This window comes from Plecotus auritus, assembly GCF_963455305.1.
Source record: "Plecotus auritus genome assembly, chromosome: 1".
Taxonomy (NCBI): domain Eukaryota; kingdom Metazoa; phylum Chordata; class Mammalia; order Chiroptera; family Vespertilionidae; genus Plecotus; species Plecotus auritus.
Genome location: NC_137770.1, coordinates 72194550 through 72211442, shown reverse-complemented (window position 1 = coordinate 72211442; position 16893 = coordinate 72194550). Strand labels below are relative to the sequence as shown.

The window sequence follows — 16893 nt, the reverse complement described above, 5'->3', positions numbered from 1 at the left end:
AGTACCGAGTGGCCGAGGCTTGTGGAAACGGACTCCGCAGGGTTGGCGGTCTTCGGAAGGAGCAAAGATGGCGGCCTGAGGCGTTCCGCGGCGAGCCGGCCTTTGGGCCGGGTGGGCCGGCTTCTGGCTGGTCGAGTGCTTCTGCGAGGTAAGCCGAGAAGGCCAGCGATGGGGGACAAGCAGGAAGTGGCGCGGGTACAGGAGCGCACGGAGCCTGACCGCAGCCGGCACGGGCGTCGGCCAGGCGTGGGTTTTCTCCCGAGCTGCTCAGGGCGACTGCACCCGCCTTCCAGGTGTGTCGCATCACCACTCGGTCCTCGACCCGCCGCCGTTCACCTCAGTACCATGCCTTTGGCTGCCCGGCATGGTTGCGCTTACGCAGATATATGTCTGGCAGCCGCTGCGTTGGCCATCGACTTATCTTTCGAAGAACATGTCTTTTCTTTTATTTATTTACTTATAGTTCCCCCCGTCACGGTATCGTATATTGATTGACGTACGTTACAACCAACCTACAACGGAAGGTTAGCGCGCCTGCGCAAGTCGTAATCCAATCAGTACCGAGTGCGGAGGCTTGTGGAAACGGACTCGGCAGGGTTGGCGGACTTCTGAAGGAGCAAAGATGGCGGCCTGAGGCGTTCGGCGGCGAGCCGGCCTTTGGGCCGGGTGGACCGGCTTCTGGCGGGTCCAGTGCTTCTGCTGGCTCATGCGAGGTAAGCCGAGAAGGCCAGCGATGGGGGACAAGCAGGAAGTGGCGCGGGTACAGGAGCGCATGGAGTCTGCCCGCAGCCGGCACGGGCGTCGGCCAGGCGTGGGTTTCCTCCCGAGCTGCCCAGGGCGACTGCACCCGCCTTCCAGGTGTGTCACATCACCACTCGGTCCTCGACCTGCCGCCGTTCACCTCAGTACCATGCCTTTGGCTGCCCGGCATGGTTGCGCTTAACGCAGATGTGTGTCTGGCAGCCGCTGCGTTGGCCATCGACTTATCTTTCGAAGAATATGCCCTTTTTAATTTATTTATAGTCCCCCCCCTCACGGCTTCGTAGTCACTGTTTTGCCTGAGGCCCCGGCGTGCATCCAGGCCTGTTGCGGCTCTGAGTATTTTGTGTGTCTGGTCCGTTGACCTTGAGATTTGGTCTAACAAGTTGCCCCTAGGATTTTAACCGGAGTCTGTGGTGCACGTCCCCTGGCCACCCTCACTACGTCCATTCGTTCCCACTGCCACCTCAAACTTTAAAGAACCGAGGAAGCAGCTTTATCCTTGTGTGACCTGATGATTCCCTAAGGGCGCATTCATCTCGGCCGACTCTACATCTCAGTGGAATTCTCGTTGTTTTCAGTGTACAATTTTTACCTTTTTTTTTTTTTTTGTAGAAAGAATGAGTTTGGGAATTATTAGTGTAATTTGTGTCATGTGGTGGGGTTGCAAAGTATAATACGATCAGGCCTTTGTATTCGATTCTTGTTTAACATTATGGGGTATCCATTTGGATTGTTATAACCCTTCAGTCAGTCTTTGAGTTAAATTCTTGGAAGAGTTCCTGTTATTAGGTTTATGAATTGGTGAAGCTCGTTTAAAAGTGGCATGTTAGTTGGGTCCAGTTCAAATGGCATGTCATAATACAAAAGTGAATGTTTCTGGTATGATCTTTGCTGGCCCTGGCTTTAGCAGAGCTGAAGCTATCAGGTAAAGGACTTTTAAATAAGATCCTTCTTTTGCTTTTGTCCGGAGTAGGTTTTGTTTTGTTTTTTTTCATTTCATCTAGAAGAAGAAAAGATGCGGAGCAGAGGAAAGGAAGAACATTCTTCCTCTCTACCTTTCTGAGGGGAGTGGTCATCTGTACTAAAGCAAAGGTCTTTTGTAGGGAGAAGAGAGTCTATAGCATCATCTTTAAAGGGGACATTGTTCCGTAATAACTGCTCCAAGAGTTTTGCATATTTATCAAATTAATGCCAGTGCAGGTAGACAGTAGTAACTTCTTTCTGATGATTCCTTCTGAATAATTTTTGATAGTGACGATGTTTTTTAGAAAAGCTTGATTCATTTGAGTAATTTTGCACAAGAATGCATATAGCACAAGTGAGGGCTGTATCCTTACTGTAATTTTCTTTTTATTTTTTCTTACCACAGGAAGAACATTTTCCTTGACTTTTAGGTGCTTTTATATTCATCTTGAAAGAAAAGAAAAAATTCTGAACTCAGGATTTGGCAAGTGAGTAATAGTGGCTTATGCTTCCAATACTGTTTAAGCACATTGAAAATAGCTAAATAGAAGTGGAACAAGAAACCATTGGCTCCAACAGAAGATGAACATAAAAAGTGACCATAAATAATTGATATTCAAGCTCAGCCTTTTATCAGAAATGGTGATGTATTAAGGAAAAAAGAAAAGAGACTTAATCATTTGCCCCAACCAATCATTTTACTGGGTAAAAAATAATGATTTAATTATATTGAAAGAGTTCAGCTGATAAAATATAAATGTTATTAGGCAAATTTTAGAATATATTCACTTAAGTTTTAATTATAGATAAGTATTGATACTGTAATTAATTTCTAAAGCTTCTTTATTTCCCTAGTGTGAGTCTATTCTGTGCCAAGTGTTGATATCTTCTGAATTTACTGCAGAAGTACGTTTGTTGCTCAAAGAGCAAAAGGCAATATGTACTCTCAGTCGATAATACCTTATCTGTAAAATAGGGTTCTTACCTACTGTATTAGTTTCCTAGTGTTGCCATAACAAAGTACCACAAACAGTGACTTAGAACAACAGAAATTTATTACCTCACAGTTTTGGAAATCAGACACTAGGAAAGGATCTGTTCCAGGTCTTCTAGCTTTTGGTAGTTCCTTGGTTTGTGGCATTATAACTCCACGTGTGTGGTTTGTTTGTTTGTTTTTTAATCCTCACCCAAGAATATTTTTTCCAATTTTTTTTTTTTGTGTGTGTGTGTTTTATTTTTTTTAGAGATACTTGAAGGGAGGGAGGGGAGGAAAACATTGATGTGAGAGACTGACATACATGCCCTGACTAGGGCCAGGGATTGGGCCAGGGATCGAGCCTGCAACTGAGATACGTGCCCTTGACCAGGAATCGAACTTGTGTACCCTTCGGTCCTAGCCTCAATGCTCCAACCATTGAGCACCCGGCCAGGGCTATAATTCTAGTCTTCACATAGTATTCTTGCTGTGTGTGTCTCTGTATCTTAAATTCTCCGTTTTATAAGGACCTCATCTTAACTAATTACATGTGCAATGGTTATTTCCAAATAAGGTCACATTTGAGGTTCTGGGGCCTAAGATTTCAACATGAATTTGGGGAGAACACAGTTTAGCTCATAGCATCTACTTGGTCATATGCCTTGATTGTGTTGTGTGAAATCATTCAATGTACAACTGCTTTAAGGATTAAAATTTTGTAAACCACTTTCATAAGGTACTTAGAGTAGTCAAAATCATAGAGACAGAAAGTAGAATGGTGGTTGCCAGGGGATGCAGGGAGGGAAATAGGGAGTTATTAAATGGGTAACGGAGTTTCAGTTTTGTGAGATGAAAAGAGTTCTGGAGATGGATGGTGGTGATGGCTTCACAACAACATGAATTTACTTAATAACACTGAACTCTTAAAACAGGTTAAGATGATAAATTTTATGTTACATGTATTTACCATAATTTTAAAATATTGAAAAAAAAGGTAAGTAAAAAAATTCTCAACTGTATGTTTCAGTATTAAGAAAAGGAATAGCCGTAACCGGTTTGGCTCAGTGGATAGAGCGTCTGCCTGTGGACTGAAGGGTCCCAGGTTAGATTCCGGTCAAGGACATGTACCTTGGTTGCAGGCACATCCCCAGTGGGAGGTGTGCAGGAGACAGCTGATCGATGTTTCTCTGTCATCGATGTTTCTAACTCTATCCCTCTCCCTTCCTCCCTGTAAAAAATCAATAAAATATATTTTTTTAAAAAAGAAAAGGAATAAAAGTTTATGGGGCAAAATGCCCTTTAGGTGATATCTTTATCATATGTCTTTAGAGGGGAGGCTTTATTGCTTGGATTTAGAACCTTAAGTACATGTCGACAGAAATAGCAACTTGATATTGGTATAGCACAATATTGATTTACATACCCACCTAAGGAAACTGATGTAAATGTAGGTGCTTCTGTACTCACAAGGGAGCTTTAATTCTGGATACGGAATGATCTCGTATACGTTAAAGGGGAAAAACAAAGGTGCAGAACCAAGTGTATAGTGTGCTTTCATTTGTGGGGAAGAAATAAATTTACTTATACAGATGTTATGTAACTGTAGACAGGCGTCCTCAAACTACGGCCCGCGGGCCACATGCGGCCCGCCGAGGACATTTATCCGGCCTGCCGGGTGTCGCTGCCTGTCCTGCTTAGCAGCCGACTTGTCCTGGGCCCGCAGTGCGCACAGGAATTTGTTCATAGTTTTTTTTTTAAACTAGAGTCCGGCCCTCCAACGGTCTGAGGGACAGTGAACTGGCCCCCTGTTTAAAAAGTTTGAGGACCCCTGCCGTAGAATATCTCTAAAAGGATATGCAAGAAATACTATATACCACCCCCTGGCAATGGGTAAAGAGACACCTGGTTGGTAGTGTTGCTCTTACATATGTCAAGGGCAAAGTAGATATATAGTCCTTAGTTCATCCTAACTTGATGCCTGTGTTGGTGGCCAATAGAAACAACAGAAATTTATTCTCACCATTTTAGAAATCAGACATCCAGCTTTTTCATGCTTGGGGCACATAAACTAACAGCTGTATACCCTATTTCACCTTTTCCTATCATGTGCGTTTGTCATCTTTCAAGGAAATAATTTAAAATATCCAAAGAAAGAAGCACTCTATAAATATTTGATAAATGAAAGAAGTTTTTGCCTTACGCAGTAATTTTACATTAGTAGAATCTATCCATATCTGAGAACAGAAACTGTCCAACAAGCCCAATACTTTTTTTTTAATAAGACACTTAAAAATGGAATTTGAATGACAATGATATGCATTGTGTTTTGTGAGATGTTCTAAATTTACTATTTACATAGAAAAGTAAGAAAGGTTTACTTGAGTCCCATGTCCTTAGAGGAAGCAAAGTGTATTAGTTATTTATTGATGCATAACAAATTCCCCAAAATTTAGTGGATTAAAACAACATTATACATTTATTATCTCAAAAATTTATGTTGGTCAAAAATTAGGGAGCAGCTTAGTTGGGGGTTTCTGTCTTAGGGTGTCTTACAAGGTTGCAGTCTAGATACTGGCTGGGGTGGCAGTCATCAGATCTAATTCTATGGTGGCTCCTTCACATGGCTGGCAAATTCATGTTGGAGATGGAAAACCTCAGTTCTTTCCAGTGTCAGGTCAGCCTCTTCCAGGGTTGCTTGAGTGCCATCGTAATACAACATATGGCTTCTCCATCTGTGACCTTGCCTCAGAAGTACTCACTATCACTTCCTCCTCCTCATTCTGTTGGTTACTATTTTATCACCAACTAGTATTCTTTGATACAATTCTGATACCATTTGGAGTTAATGCAGACCCCACAAGTCTAAAGGGCATGGTCCCCAACAAGACTGCCCTTGCTTTATTTGTTTTATTTATTTATTCCTCACCGGAGAGTATGTTTTTCATTGATTCTAGAGGGGTGGGGGAGAGGGAGAGAGAAACATTGATAGGTTGCCTCCTGAACTCACCTGGACCGGGACTGCAGCCTAGGTATGTGCCTGACCAGGTATCATACCTGAGACTGAGCCATACTAGACAGGGCTGCCCTCAATTTTATTTATTTATTTATTTATTTACTTACTTACTTACTTACTTACTTACTTACTTACTAGAGGCCTGGTGCACGAAATTCATGCACTGGGACGGGGGGAAGGGTGGTCCCTCAGCCCCACCTGCACCCTCTCGCAGTCTGGGAACCCTCGCTCCTTACTGCCCTCCTGTTCGCTTCTCCTTATTGCTCAGCTGCTGCTCCTTAGCGCTGCCACAGAGGCGGGAGAGGCTCCCGCCACTGCGGCTGCGCTCCCAGCCGTGAGTTTGGCTTCTGGCTAACCAGCGCAGCTCCTGTGTTGAGTGTCTGCCCCCTGGTGGTCAGTGCGATCATAGTGACCAGTCATTCTGGTCATTCCACCTTAACAGTCGCTTGGGCTTTTATTATATAGATTTATTTACTAGAGGCCCAATGCACGAAATTCGCGCAAGAGTAGGCCTTCCTTCCCCCAGGTGACAGCACTGCCTGTCCTCTGGCACCCGGGACCAGGCTTCCCTCGCAGCCCCAGCTTCATCCGTAAAGGAGGTCCGGTCTAGTTAGCATATTATGCTTTTATTATTGTAAGAGACACATTATTATAGATTATTTATTTTAAAACTAGAGGCCTGGTGCACAAAATCGTGCATGGGGGGGGGTCATCCCTCAGCCTGGCCTGAACCCTCTCGCAATCCAGGACCCCTTGGGGGGTGTCCAACATCCCTTTCACAATCCAGGACCTCTGACTCCTAACTGCTTGCCTGCCTGATAGCTCCTAACCACTCTGTCTGCCTGATGCCCCTAACTGCTCACCTGCCTGCCTGATCGCCCCTAACCACTTGCCTTACTGCCTCATTGCCCGTAACCCCTCTGCCTCATTACCCCTAACCACTCACCTGCCTGCCTCATTACCCCAAACCACTCACCTGCCTGCCTGATCGCCCCTAACTGCCTGTGCCTCAGCCCCCGCCGCGGTGGCTTCATCCGGAAAGTCGTTCAGCTGTCTGGTCTAATTAGCATATTACCCTTTTATTATTATAGATAGGTTTTTATTGATTTTTTTTTTTTTTAGAGAGAGAGAGGAAGGGAGAAGGATAGAAAGATAGACACATCAATGAAAGACAAACGTCATCGATTGGCTGCCTTGCTTCCTGTATGTCCCCTATTGGAGATCGAACCTGCAACCCTAGGCACGTGCTCTGACCGGGAGTTGAACTGGTGACCTCTTGGTTCCTGGGTTGACACTCAACTGCTGAGCCACACTGGCTGGGCTGCCCTCCCTTTATTTTTATTTTTAAATACATTTTTATTGATTTCAGAGAGGGAGGAGAGATAGAAACATCAATGATAGAGATTCACTGATTGGCTGTCTCCTGAACACCCCACATTAGGGATTGAGCCCACAGCCCGGGCATGTGCCTTGACCAGGAATTGAACCATTACCTCCTGGTTCATATGTCAACGCTCAAGCACTGAGTCTCTCAACCACTGAGTCACGTCAGCAGGGCACTGTCCTCCTTTTAATTGCCAGTTATACCTTGGAGGATTTCCAGGCCACCTGAATTTCTGTTCAACTCTGCAGATTTTGGGGTTACCATGACCCTGTCAAAACCAACTTTTGGTTTTGTTGAATTTCTCTTTTTTTTTCTATTTTATTTAACTCTGCTCTAATTTTCCCCCTGCTTGCTAGCTTTCCATTTAGTTTATTCTTTTTCTAGTTACTTAAGGTATAAAGTTAGGCTGTTATTTTGAGATCTCTTTTTTTTTCCTCCATTGATTTTTAGAGTGGAAGGGGGGGTGAGAGAGAGAGAGAAACATCAATGTAAGAGACACATTGATTGGTTGCCTTCTGCGCACGCCCCAACCAGGGTCAGGGATCGAGGTACATGCTCTTGACCAGAATCGAACCTGGGACTTTTCATTCCTCGGGCTGAAGCTCTGTCCACTGAGGCAAACCAGCTAGGGTTGTTCCACTTATTTATGCATTCATTGGTTGAATCTGGTATGTGCCCTGACCATGGATTGAACCTGCAACCTTGGCATATGGGAACAACATTCTAACCAACTGAGTTATTCAGCCAGGGCAACCTATGTCTATTTAAATTTCAACCCATGTTGGGTCAGTGTATTTAAGAGCCCTGATATTCTCATTCATTCAACAACTTTTTATTTAGTGCTTACCATGGGTCACACCCTATACTTAGGATTCTTCAGTGACAAAACAAGTTTCTTTCTGTTGGAGCTTACATTTTAGACAACACAGTAAATGAGAAACATAGTAAGTACCTTATATAACAGATTTGCTAGTGTTCCATGCTATAGATAAAAGGAAAAGTAGAGCTAGAGTAAAGGGAAGTGGTGGGAGTATATCTGTGGGTAGGATGGGGGGAACAATGTAATCTTAAATAGGAACTCAAAATAGACCTCATTGGGAAAATAGTATTGGAGCACAGGTGAGGACATTATAGCAGATAACTGGGGAAAGAGTCTTCTTACCAAGACAATAGCTGATACAAAAGATATAAAGTAGAAATGTTCTTTAAAGAATCTAGAGAGGTTTCTTATTAAGAAAAGGTACTCCTTTTGAAGGCTTGTTTGGTTTATATATTCTGGAAAGAACTAGCTTATATCATCTTTTCCCCTCAACATTAGTGCCAGTTATCTTGCCATTAGAATTAAACTGCCTAACTCTAGTGACTGGTACAAGCTTTGAATCAGTCTGAATAAGCTTATGTAAGGAAACTGGGGTCCCCAGTGTACGAAGTCGTCACCTTGAAAGGAAGTGTGGGCCGCTAGGCTGCGGTGGGTACAGGGGCTGGTTTCGGCCCATCCTCCATGCGCCCGCCCCGGCCCCTGGTCCCCTGTCTGCCAGCAGCCCTGCTCGCGCCGCCGCTCCCACGTGCTGATGGTGCAGAGCAATTGGGGCTGGTGCCATCAGGGGGTGTGAGCAGTGGCTGTTGCCCCAATCACCCCTCAGGAGCAGAGGGAGGTGGAGAAGACCTTGGGGGTGATTGGGGCCGGTGGGCTCATTGCATGGGAGCAAAGAATTTTTAGTAACCACCAGAGGCTCACCCCCATGACAGCAACAGGCACCCTGCCTTGGTCTGGCGCCCCTGCTCACCTCCACCATCCTGCCACGGCCAATGCCTGCCATGTTCCATGCTCTGCCACCTGCTGCCGATGCCCACCATGTTCCATGCACCCCCTGGTGGTCAGCGCACGTCATAGTGATCGGTTGTTCCACCGTTTGGTCTATTTACATACTAGGGTTTTATATATATAGACTAGAGTCCTGGTGCACAAAATTTGTGCACGGGGCGGGGGCGGTCCCTCAGCCTGGCCTGCACCCTCTCACAGTCCAGGAGCCCTCGGTGGATGTCCGACTGCTGGCTTAGGCCCGATACCCATGAGGAGCGGGCCTAAGCTGTCAGTCAGACATCCTTAGCACAGCTGTGGTGGTGGGAAAGGCTCCCCCCACCACTGCTGCGCTTGCCAGCCGTGAGCCCAGCTTCTGGTTGAGCAGCACTCCCCTTGTGGGAGTGCACTGACCACCAGGAGGCAGCTCCTGCATTGAGCATCTGCCCCCTGGTGGTCAGTGCACGTCATACTGACTGGTGGTTCCACCGTTCAGTTGATTTGCATATTAGCCTTTTATTATATAGGCTAGCCCTGTTGCCAGTAGGGTTCTAAAGGCCTGCCTGTGCCAAAACCGGTTTGGCTCAGTGGATAGAGCGTCAGCCTGCGGACTGAAAGGTCCCAGGTTCGATTCCGGTCAAGGGCACGTAACTTGGTTGCGGGCACGTAACTTGGTTGCGGGCACATCCCCAATAGGAGGTGTGCAGGAGGCAGCTGATCGATGTTTCTCTCTCATCGATGTTTCTAACTCTCTGTCCCTCTTCCTTCCTCTCTGTAAAAAATCAATAAAATATATATTTAAAAAAAAAAATAAAGGCCTGCCTGTGGCCCTAACCGGTTTGGCTCAGTGGATAGAGCATCTGCCTGTGGACTGAAAGGTCCCAGGTTCGATTCTGGTCAAGGGTATGTACCTTGGTTGTGGGCACATCCCCAGTAGGAGGTGTGCAGGAGGCAGCTGATGGATGTTTCTCTCTCATCGATGTTTCCAACTCTCTATCCCTCTCCCTTTCTCTGTGTAAAAAATCAATAAAATATATATTTTAAAAAAATAATAAAAAATAAAGGCCTGCCTGTGTATCGGCTATATTTTTTCCTTCTGCTACTTTGGCAACAAATGCAAATTCCGCAGTTCTCTTCCTTCAGATGTGATTCTGAATTAATTTACATTTGCCTGTCATAGGTTTTGAATCAGAACTGTCTTCAACCAAAAGAGGTTATTCAAATTCAGTTTAGAGTTGAGGTGTTATATATACAGGGTATCCCCCCAAAAATATATACACAAAATGTCTGTAGATTCTATTACATTTTGAAAATGAAATGTATTTTAATGAACACTGCCTTTATAATTATTCAAAGTGTGCATACATTTTTTTGGGGACACCCTGTATATGACATACTACAAATAGAGGGCCAGTCCTATCAGGGTAGCTAATAAATTTTTTTAAATGGAGGGCTAAGAAGACTCATTGCTATTGGCCATTTTTGTAAGCCAAAGTACTTTAAGCTCTTGATATGTATCTGACTTATTTATGTATTTATTTTAATCCTATCTTGATGATATACTTATTGGTTAAAAAAAGGGAAAGTATGGGGAGTAGAGAAACAAACATTGATGTGAAAGAGAACTTTGATTGGTTGCATTCTGTCTGCCCTGACTGGGAATTGAGCCTGCAACTTTTTGATATACGAACCACACTCTAGTAGTCCAAGCCACACTGGCCTGGGCTGACATTTTTATTATAAAGTATACATAAAATACAATTTATCATTTTAATCATTTTTAAATGTACAATTCAGTGGCATATAAGTGCATTCACACTGTTGTGCAGCCATTACCACCATCTATTTCTAGAACTTACTCATTATCCCAAACATCAGTACCTATTAATCAATAATTCCTCATTCCACGTCTCCCAGCCCCTAGTAACCTCTATTCCACTCTCTGTCTATATGTATTTGCATATTCTAGGTACCTCATGTAAGTGGAATTATACAAATATTTGTTCTTTTTTGTCTGACATTTGCAGAGATTTGCAATTTAATGAGTTATGTTTAGCAGCAATGAACTGCTAATGGTTTTACATGCTTGCATGTGGTGATCATGATACATACAGTACATATTATTTTATGTAGTTATATATTATAACATTTTTATTGTTCAAGTTGGTCTTATATAGTACAAGATATTAAAAAATAAGATGATTCATATGATTTTGAGAATTGAGTATTTAGACATCAAATTTGGAGTACAATACTGCTTTTAAACACAAATGTTTTATTTAAAATCATTTTATGGCTGTAAAAACTTGGAGTATATTACTCTACTTGCATAAGAGGAATTAATGTGTTTATCTCATTTTATATAAGTTTTTGTATAAATCTTGCTTTTTTGTATCATATTTTTTTCTGGCTACTGCTTCTGCTTTTCTGGTGATGATACTGAATTTGGTGTTATGGTTGGACATTTTCTTTTAGACTGTATAATTCAAAATATTGTTTTCTCTGTGTTAAATACTATTTTTAAAAGTTACCTTATACAGAAGTGCCTGTCTTAATCTTTCTCTTTTTATTTTGTATTTCTAGGTATTTCTGTGTTGTCTTCTGGAGTGGGGAGTCCTGCTTCTTCTATCCAACCACTTCCGTAATCTTGAAATGTGGATATCCCTCCTCTACACTTGACCTCCATGATTTGGATTGCAAAAGACTGCTTTTCTTTTTCTTCCCACCTCAAATTTAACACAGAAGTTCCTAGGATGCAGTCATCCTGCACACTTCTCCAGGAAGAAAGAAGCAACTGACATGTTTCTTCTGCCAATTGCTTCTTGTGAAGAAATTATTTTGCAAGCTGAAGGGTGATGTTTAATTTGAAACTGGTGCTTAGATGGTGGTATTTGTGAATTCTTTACCTTTTATTCCCAGGAAGAAGACTATGTAAATAGCAAGTGCAGGTGTGACATCAGGGTTTGTTTGGTTTTTTTAATGTCTTCCCATTGTAGCCACTATCAAAAACAGTTGAGACTGCAGCAGTAAATTTCAGATGAGTTGTACTTTGAAATGAAAGAGATGCTAATATATATATATATATATATATATATATATATATATATATATATCCTGGCTCATCCTATGACATAGATGAACTGGATAAGAACAAAGGTCCAGCTTTACAGTGAAACCTTCGATGTGATAAAGAAGCATAAAAATAATATCCACAAAGTTAATTTCATATATGAATAAGCCATCACAGTCTTTGTATAAATAATATATTTTAACATGTAAATCCACTTTTTTTTTTATGAGAAGAGGGATTTTTCTCTAAGAGAAGGAGCCTGTTCTTTCTCAGAAGTCTTTGGACATTTGGTATTTTTTAAAAATTTCTTTTCTTCTAAGGAAGGACCATATTGTGCTAACCCAATGAATGCATGCTTGGGTTTAGTGAAGGTTGGTAAAGGAAACAAAAGCTTTGAGTCCAGTGTTGGAACCCTTTTCACCTCCCTGGGATGAGAGGCTGCTATATTACAAATTATTTCATTCTTTTTTGTGGAGTTTTATATAGCACTTGGGACTTTTTCCCTATTGCTAAGGCTGGAAGAAAAGTGACTTAAATAGATTTTCTGTTCAGAAGATGTGATGGACCCTACAGTATGACCTGCCTTCAACTTTGGACATGGAGGAATGGGGGGGAAGGAGATAAGAAAATTTTCATATAACTCCCTTGTCCTAAGAAAATGAAGCAAAAACCTTATACATCCACCTGGCTTTATGGCGTTTTACATTCTATAGCTCTATTTTTTGTAGAAGTATAAATAACTTCCCTTTATTGCTTTTTCTAGATGATAGCTGTAATGTTAGGCTGAAAATACTGGGACTCAGGTAACTTTCCCCATTTTCATCAGAGAATGGGCCTCAGAAGCAATGTTCCCAAACATGTGTTTGGATCAGTATAAATTTAAAAGAAATTCAGGTCTGAAAAAAACCTCAAACAAGAAAAATAGTTCCAATAAGAAATATGGATCTTCCTTTTCCTTAAAACTTACACTATATGATGAATAGACTAGTATAAAGCTGTTCTTGCTTCAAAATCAGCAGAGGACCAGTGTATGAATTGTCAGGTCTTGACATGAGAAGAATGAAACCATTATGGGTCTTTGTTATTTGAGGAAGAATTTAAAGCCTCTTAGGAACAAATCATCCTAGATCATGTCTGTGATTTAGGGACTGCTTGGCAGGGCCATACATGCTGTTATGCTGAAAACGGGCAGATTTACCAAAATTTGAGAGTGTTAGGACTGGCCCAGAATGGAAATGTTGAGCACTCTTGATAATTAGTTTAATTGGTCAACCAATCTGAATTGGCATGAGAAAACTTTTTAAGTAAAAATAATTATATAGATAAAATGTAATTTTCCTTAATTGAGGGCAATTACTGAGTGGTAAAGCATAGAAGTAACTTTGGATCAAGGTAGTTTAAAATTTTCTCTATGTAACTTCCCAGCCACTTCCTGATTCCTAATATTTTGGAATTATTAATGGCAAAATGGAATTTACATATTTGGGTCCTGTTGGTATATTGAAAATATCAAGTGGAGAATTTGTATCTTCAGTTGTCTATTACCCATCTCTCTGGTGTCCTTTTGGCAACTTTTTAGGTGGAATTATTTGGCTAGAAATAAGGAACCCTGTACTATCAACCAGTGAAAATATCTCTGGCCCACTTGTTTAAAATATGTATCAGACTCAACTTAGTTGCTTTATGTTTTTTTCATTTCATAGCTAAGGAAACTACTGTTTAATGTTCTTTCAAGTTGTTTCTGCATCTTGTCAGCAGATAGCATTTAACAAAACGCGTATATTCCAGTTGTATTTGCCCAGTGTTTATTTAATCCATCTACATTGTTTTTTTCCTGGTTTGGTCCCCTTCTTGATGACAAAAGTTTTCATTTTCGGCAGGACTATGCCTCAGTCGATAGCTGTGCCTGCCTGCTTCCTTTCCTTTGTACATCCATTTTAGCTGGCAGTTGTTGTTTTTTGTATTTTTGGGTGTGTGTGTGTGTTTTTTTTTTTTAGTTTAAAACGGGATATGTGCAATAGAAATATATATATATGTATATTTTAATACTTGTGGACAAATGTTACAAGTTGTTTCAGAACAACAAAATCACCAATGTCTTCCATTTTGAGATGTGTATAGTTTTGTAAGCATTAGTGCTTGGTAGCATATTGTAGTGCCATGTTAGGGGTTAGTGCATGAGCCTAGTAACAATTTAAACTTCAGGATTAATTATTATAATAACCAATAGTGTAAAAAGTGAAAAATTTAGAACTTTTCTTTCATAAGTTTCTGTATCCATGATATTCTCCCTGGGGAGAGGAGATTAGGCCAAAAAGACTCATTTATGAATAGTAATGTGGGGTCACAATGTGAAATACTGTGTTTGAGGATATTTAAGCTTTTCATGAGGTAGCTAGAAACCAGTTGCCTTTGTGTCTTATGAAACCTCAAATCAAAATGTGGCCCCATTTCATGATTCTGCTTTGCTCGGTTTTAGGTGAGATTGTTCTTACACTTTTTTCACAATTTATGTTTTTTAGGTTTATGATTTTTCCATTCCTTTTGCATCAGGAAATTATTTTGCACGTCTTACTGAGATGCTTTGTTCGTTGCTTGAGTACTTTTCTAATCTGCAGCCTACTTAAACTTCCTGTCTGCAGCATGCCATGTGTCAGTAGTTTAGAGTGTCCTAGATTAATTTGCCATGGGCTTTTCCTATTTCCAACTTTCCTGAATTGTGTATTGTTGAGATTCTAGACCTTTTCATGGAATTGGAAATGTAGCCAATAGAGCCTACCTAAGTTGCCATGTAATAACTAACTTTTGCTTGGTTATAGTAAGCCTCCTCAGACAGCTTTCACTTTTCTACTTTCCTTGTAGACATAAAAGTTATTTTTGTTCTGAAAGCATAAGATAGCGTCTTGTAGAAAAGAAATTCCTACCTCTAAAAGCTGCCTTGAGAACTTGGAAATGGCAGTTTTCTGAGGTAATTTTTAAATCTCTCAGGAGAGTCCAGGATTTATTCACAGGTTCTACAGTTAGCATGATAGGAAATGCAAAACTAGTTTAACGTGCTGTCTGATGTGGAAGCAAGCTTAGACAAATAGACTCTTCTGCAGCAGATCTCCAGGGACCCAGGTTTAGATGCTCATAGTGTACTTTAAGTAGTTGTACTCTCGGCTCAAGTAGTTTAGTGCCTGCGAGAATCCATTTCTGAAAAGTATTTAAATACTTTTTTAATACCTCTGAAAAGGTAATGAATGCAAAATAGCACAGTATATAGGAAAGGATATTTCCTATTGCAAAAAAAAAAACCAACAAAAAGCCATAAAACAAACTAATAATTTCAAGAGGTAGAATTTTAGCAATAACAATTTTAGCATGTATAGTAAGTTAGATTAGCAAGGTTGTACAGTAGAATAAGTATTACTAGAGTTTGTGAGGCTCTGTGGTCAAGAGTTGTATAAAAGGAAAAATATGCTAGGTAAAGAGCATACAGAAGGTACTTTTAAAAACTATGAGTGTATATGAATATATCAGCGAGAAATAGCAACTTTTATGTAAATTAAAGGTTAAAGATCCTATTTGTTTTCTATAACAGAGGGTTGAGCCATTGAATGAACTATGTCTACTGCTCAACCTGGAAACACATGTACTCTTACTGATGAAGAAATCCCACTGAAGCTCTCATGTGGGGATCTTGCTTATGATGTTTTTTGTTGTTATGCTTTTTTATTTTTGCTTAAATAAGAACAATGCAACAACATTCCATACTCCCTCTTTCTACCTTTGGGGATTGATACAGATTTGCTGGGGCCAAAACCTAACATGTCGACTTATTGCTGATGGTTAATTGACAGTGTTAGGGACAAAAAAACCTCCATTGCTACCAAAGGGTTGCAAGCTTCAGACATCTAACTGTGTAACTGCTGCTACCCACATAACTGTTTAGGATTCATTCAGTGCTTAACAGACAAGGATTCTTGCACTTAACAAACAAATTGATGGTAAACAAGATGTACTGATTTCAACTAGAAAATTTTAAACCATGGTAACAAAGCTAATGTTATACTTGTATCATGTAATTTAAGTTCCAGTTCTTTCTTCGGAGTCCTCAACTAGCTGGTTAACAGAGTTTAATAATGGCCAGATCTTGCAGTTGAGCATCATTCACGAGCTTTTTGTGCAATTGGGCCAATTCATCTTTAAATTCTTTCGCTTCATTGGCAACATGCTGTTCTTTATTTATCTTTAAGCATGCCATATCCTGTATGAACTGGACACGTGCACCTTTAATATTTTGCAGGCTCTGGTTTAGGATATTTCTAGCTTTTGGGGAACACTTTTGTGGCTTGAGAAACGACTTCTTCAGTTTTTGCTCTTCTAACTTGATGTTCTGCAGAGCTCTCTCCAGCTTTGAAACAAAGTCTCTAATTGCTCTTCGTATTTATCATAAAGCTTCTCCATTGGCTCCTGCCACTTCCTGTAACCGTCTCCATGCTTCTGGGTAATGGTTTCCAGGCGAGCATTGGCTTCCATGATGAGTTTTCTTCTCTTTGTAAGTAGAGGCCTTTCCATGCCACCTTTATATTTGTCCAGCATTTTCGCTATTGCCTCCCCCACTGCTCTGTCATGTGGGTTTAAAGGAGGATTGTCTCCACCCTCGTTATCAACTACTGGACTGTCTCCTGGGGGAAGTTCCTTGGCCTCATGTGTTTCTTTGCCTCCAAAGTAATGGTTTTTCTTGGCCTGATCCTCCAACGGGGCATGGAACTCTTTGTTCGTGGCCTCCTTCCAAGGCTGTGCCATCACGCTTTGTCCTGGGGTAGTCACGGACCTCCTGAGCCTTCACACCTGCTCCCCATTCCCCATGCTGGGGCCCTGCCTGTTGGCCTAGTCAGGATAGCCTTCCTTGCCTGTGGGCCAGGAAGGCTTATGATGG

General features: G+C 41.4%; 1 long non-coding RNA gene across 1 annotated transcript; it reads left to right on the top strand.

The window, feature by feature from the left end:
- LOC308235088 lies at positions 1-12879 on the top strand. The gene is made up of 4 exons (XR_013959166.1): positions 1-148; positions 464-713; positions 2132-2213; positions 11483-12879. It is a non-coding gene; the product is annotated as an uncharacterized lncRNA (long non-coding RNA).
- Positions 12880-16893: the final 4014 nt, after the last annotated feature.